This window comes from Pistacia vera, unplaced genomic scaffold (genome assembly GCF_008641045.1).
Source record: "Pistacia vera cultivar Batoury unplaced genomic scaffold, PisVer_v2 Contig190, whole genome shotgun sequence".
Classification (NCBI taxonomy): Eukaryota; Viridiplantae; Streptophyta; class Magnoliopsida; order Sapindales; family Anacardiaceae; genus Pistacia; species Pistacia vera.
The window spans coordinates 2,592,888-2,598,437 of NW_022195991.1; the positions used below are offsets into that span (position 1 = coordinate 2,592,888).

Sequence of the window (5,550 nt, forward strand, 5' to 3'; positions counted from 1 at the left end):
AAGGATCATAAGTGGTTTTTTTATATGATTAATTTCTACCATCATTTTGTTTCAATTGCTCTCAGTTATCATTTCCCTTAATTGGGGGGGAGAGAATTAGTCATGCATTTAACCAACCTGTTCTTCATATGTTATCCTGGTAATATTTAGTATATGGGATTTAGACAATTTTTACGAGTTAATTTTGATTTTACCATAATATTTTTACCTTAATTTTCGACCTTTCCTTCTCTTAACTTTAAGGTGTGAAGATACATCCACCAATGAAACAGAAATATAAATAAACCTAAAATTGAGAGCAAAGAATGTATTTTTACAGCTTGAACTATACAATATAGCCCCAGGCTACTATCATAAATGTGAAAATCAGGACATGATAGTAGAAAATTATTTTAAACCAGTGAGTTGCTGGATATCGACCCCGATATTATTGTTTTGGTCTTGATTATCTTGATCTCATCCTTGAAATATCATTAATATCACTTATTTAAGAATATCAGAAAATCCTCTAGTATTATATATTTAATTAATTTTGTTTTATTAATAATAAAATGTAAAAAAAATCATTACTCATTTGAATTCATATTAAATATTAAAGAAATTACACAAAAATCAATTATGTAAAATATTTTTTACTCGAACACAAGAATCATAAGTATAACTAACCTATGATTAAAGATTTGTCATCAACATAAAAGAAGAATACACCTTTCATGTGTCTTAAAACTTCATTCATTTACATTACATGATTCACCTCATAAATAGAACTTCTAATCCAAAGGTTGTATAGTGAAACCGCATCTACATATGACTAATGAAGTTGAATATTAGATTAAATTTAACTCATATAAGTATAAAAAATTTTATATTTATTTGTAATAAAATCATAATGGATAGAATATAAAAAAGTTAGATAATAAATAATTTTCTAGAAGTACATCGTATATATCCTCCCATGCTTAAAAGACCTTCCTACTAAAACAAGCAAATGTTAAAATTGCTGTCAGACAAATTTTACAAAGAATCATGCTTTCTTTATAATTCTCAAGAAAAACTCATTTATAATGCGTCACACACATTGATTTTTTTTTTTAAGTCATTGTTAAATACTATAATAATCGTAAATAATTATTGCACATCATTTTACTATACAAGTTTATCACTAATTTGATAAGTTTATAGAAAAAAATTACTATTAACATATTTTTTGCCACAAATTCACATTATAATCTTGTAAACTTTGATAATAAACTTGCAAAATCACGCTGAGTAACATTATCATTTCAAATTTGAATGCATGAAAAAGGATAGATTAAAAGTAATATTACGCCCACAACTCAATCTCAACCTTCTCTTATAACCCCAACATGACAATTGGGTTGGTAAGCTCCCAACACACCCAATGCACTAAATAACTTTGACTAAACACAAAATGTCATTCCTTAAGGATGAATGGTCATTCCTTCTAAAGAATTGTTGTTCTTTATGAAGAAACAATCGTTCATTCATAAGTTATAAGGAACAATCATTCCTTATGAATTAAACTTGTTCCTTAGAATGAACAACCATTCTTTATGAATGAACAATCATTCCTTATAAATGAACGGTCATTCGTCTCTAAGGAATACCCATTTGTGTTTAGTCAAGTTATCAGTTGACATATAGTGTCAACTCTGCTGCTATGTTAGGGTTGTAAGAGAAGTTGTGACTGTTGAGATTGGGTTCAAACGTAGTATTTTTATGATTATATTTAGGGGGCGTTTGGTTAGAAGTAATCTAAGATTACTAGGTTATGTCATCTTATATTACTTGATTATCATGTTGGTTGTCAAGTAATATGATTCCGTTAATTTGCATTACCAATAGTTGTTATTGTTGATAATATTGGAGGTATCTGATTTCCTCCATTTCTTAGGTATTGTAATTTACCAAGGTAATCTTATTTTTGTTATAATTATATCCCTTATTAATTAAATTTGGACAATAATGCCCCTGTTTTAAAATCAATTTACATTATATATATTCAATTTTATCCTTATTTAATTAAGTTTTTGGACAATAATGCCCTTTTTAGAACATTGATGACCCACCGCCACCCAGCCACATCCGCGACAGCGGGCCAACCACCACTAACCACTGCCGAAAGTCACCGAGTCCCTAAAAAGACCGAGAGTCATTGGAGTAGGCTTCGATATGGCCGTTTTGGCCATATTGACGCCTCGAAAGACCATATCAGCTAGATCTAAGCGAGATATGGGCCGTTAACCAGCCAGATTTTGCCCAGATGGCCGATAATGGCCAAGGATCTAGCTATTAACGGCCAGATCCATCGATCAGACCCGAAATGGCCAGATTATTTTCGACCATATCTGGTCTGATATGGCCGTTTTCAGCCATCAATATGGCCAGAAACAGCCATATTGGAGCCTCGCGATCACGGTGAGCTACTCACAGCGACTTTCGGTAACTTCCGATTGTGGTTTGCAGTGGTGGCACGGGTGTGGGGTGATTTGTCATTATTAAAGTTGTATATAGCAGGGGTGTTTTAGCAAATCTGAATATTGGGGGTTAAAAAATTATTCAAAATTAATAATAAAAATATATTATATTAATATTTTAAAAAAGGTCAATTTATAATTTAAATAACATACCCACCAATTTATTCTCTCTAACCAAACTATTAATAAACATACCCCCAACAACCAAACACTTTTTCTAAAGATTTTCATAATCTTCGTTAATATAATATTCCAGTAATCTAACATTGCGTAATCCAACATTCTCTAAACCAAACGCACCCTTAGAGTTAATTGCATCTTTTCCCCCAAGTATGATTGAATGACAAACATTCAATGTTTACAAAATAACAAAAATCTCTCTGCAATTAAATTTCAAGTATAAATATTTATTAATTCTTATAGTGTAAGTTTAACAATTTATTAATGACGTGGATTTTTGTCCTTATATCAAACGTCTCTTATATTCATCATAAAGCCACAAAACCAAAACTTTCAAAGACTTATTGATAACGTGCTATACTTTTGGGTAAGGAAAGATGATACAGAGGACCTCTTCTTCCTTCTGTGGCCAACTTCTTTCCCTATAAGATAACTGATAAGGGTCGAAGTCCTTTTTGGCCAGTAACCTTACTGGACCATTTTCCGGATGTACAGAAACTGAATTATTGAATTCATTACCTACCTTCATTATTGTCCATGTTCTCTATTCCAAGCTCTCTTTCTTTGAGTCTCTCAAAGCTTTGAAGCTCTCTCAATGTCTCGAATCTTTCAGGTATTTATACTTTTTTATTTTTGAATATTTTGATAGTTGTTCATATGGTTAGTTTAAATTGAAATGTTGAGGCCTGCAACTCTTCACTCCTTTCAGTTCCTATTTTATACATTTCCTGAAAGTAACTTCCCTGAAACCTTTCACCAATGCCTTATCAAACATTCTGACCTCACCCATCCAATCTCTGAAGCTATATAAATCCCCAGAACCCTCATATTCTTCTGTATTGCAATTTTACATTCGAAATCTTCGCTTCAACACATCCTCGACTCGAAAACCAGACTTTATACTAGCTGCATTGCATCAGTCTCATGTCCAAGCTGCCATACTTTGTGGTAAAAAACATGCCCTGTTGATGAAATTAGAAGTGGGGGTCATGACTATGAGGGAACATCTTATGTGTCGAGCGTCCCGTTCTTCCTCCTAGACATGTTCAATCTTCGTTCGATTGATTCGACATTAAAACGAGAGCGCTTGGGTTGAATCTGGAGCAACTCTGGGTGAATTACTATATGGAATTTCTGAAAAAAGCAAAACTCATGGCTTTCCAGTTGGGGTGTGTCCTAACAGTTGGTGTTGGTGGGCACTTGACTGCAGGTGGGTATGGTAACATGATGAGAAATATGGACTGTCAGTCGATACGTTATCGATGCTAAATTGTTGATGCTAAGGGAGAGTTCTGGATAGAAAATCCATGGGTGAAGATCTGTTTTGGGCTATCAAGAGGGGGAGCAGCTAGCTTTGGAGTTGTTTCTTGCTTATAAGATTAAGCTGGTTCTGTTCCGGAAATTGTCACTGTCTTTCAGGTTGAAGAACTCTAGAACAAAATGCCACTGAAATTGTGTATGCCTGGCAACTGTTTCACACAAGCTTCATGAAGATCTCTTCTCATCTTGTTCTAGATGTAATAACAGATCCCAAACTGGCGAAAAGACGAAGACCTAAGAGCTTCATTCGTTTCCTTGTTCCTCGTGATTCCGAGAGACTCCTCTCCATCATGAATCGAATTTTCCTGAACTGGGGTTAACTCAATCAGATTGCATTGAAATGAGTTGGATTCAGTCAGTAGTTTACTGGTCTACATATTTTCCTCTTGGGACGCCTGCCGAAGTTTTGTTACATCGAAAGCCTCCAAACTGACTTCTCTGAAGAGAAAGTCAGACTATGTGAAGGAGCCGATCTCAAAGGATGGCCTAGAGGGATCTGGAAGAAAATGATCGAATTAGAGAAGCCATACTTGATATTCAACCCTTATGGTGGGAAAATGGCTGAGATTCCTGCAACAGAAATTCCATTCCCACATAGAGCTGGAAATTTATGGAAGATTCAGTATGTAACAAATTGGAATAAAGAAGGATTTGATGCCAGAATCACTACTTAGATTTGACCAGGAAACTTTACAATTACATGACTCCTTTTGTGTCGAAGATCCAAGACAGGCGTTTCTGCACTACAGGGATCTTGACTTGGGATCAATAGCCACAATGAAAAGACAGCTACATGGAAGGAAGAGGTTATGGCATCAAATATCTTAGGGATAATTTTGATAGATTGGTGCAAATTAAGACTAAGGTTGATCCTGGTAATTTTTTCAGGAATGAACAGAGCATTCCAGTTCTTCATAACTAAATGAAGTAAATAAGACAATGTTTTAGCCTTGTCTTTCTAGCTATTTTAACTATTTAATTGGCTGCTTGTAAGAATAAAAACCCTTGTTCTCTGTTAATATATGTATTTATTGTTATGATAGATTTTTTGTTGAATATGGTATGCTCTCTTAACTTTATGGATTTTTGCCTTAGCGACTTATTCAGAGTTCAATGTCTAATTGGGTTTAGAATTAGTTTATTAATATGGGCCTAGATCGGGTTAGATTGAGTAAAACCAAATGGGGTTAGGGTTTTCTATTATAGTATTTTGTAGAGCATACTCCAATAGTCTCTTTTATTTTGAAGAACATCTTTTATATAAATAAGAGCATCTTCATTATTTTTAAAATATAAAGACACAATTTTTATTAAATCCAATAGACTCTTTAAATTTGATGAGATGTTCTTTATTTAAGAAATAACTTAAGGGAGAAGATTAATAAATAAAATGTAGAGAACTTGTAGTTTATTAATTAAAATTGGATAGAGAAAGAATTTGACTCTCTAAATGTGAGAGTCAAACTCACTCTCTAATTTATATTTTAAGATAAAGAGTATGTTGAACTCTTGTTTTTATAGATGGACTCTTTATAAAGATCATATAAAGAGT

General features: G+C 33.3%; 1 pseudogene; it reads left to right on the forward strand.

The window, feature by feature from the left end:
• Positions 1 to 3,354: 3,354 nt before the first annotated feature.
• Positions 3,355 to 4,920, forward strand: LOC116127365 (annotated as a pseudogene).
• The last annotated feature ends 630 nt before the right edge of the window (positions 4,921 to 5,550 follow it).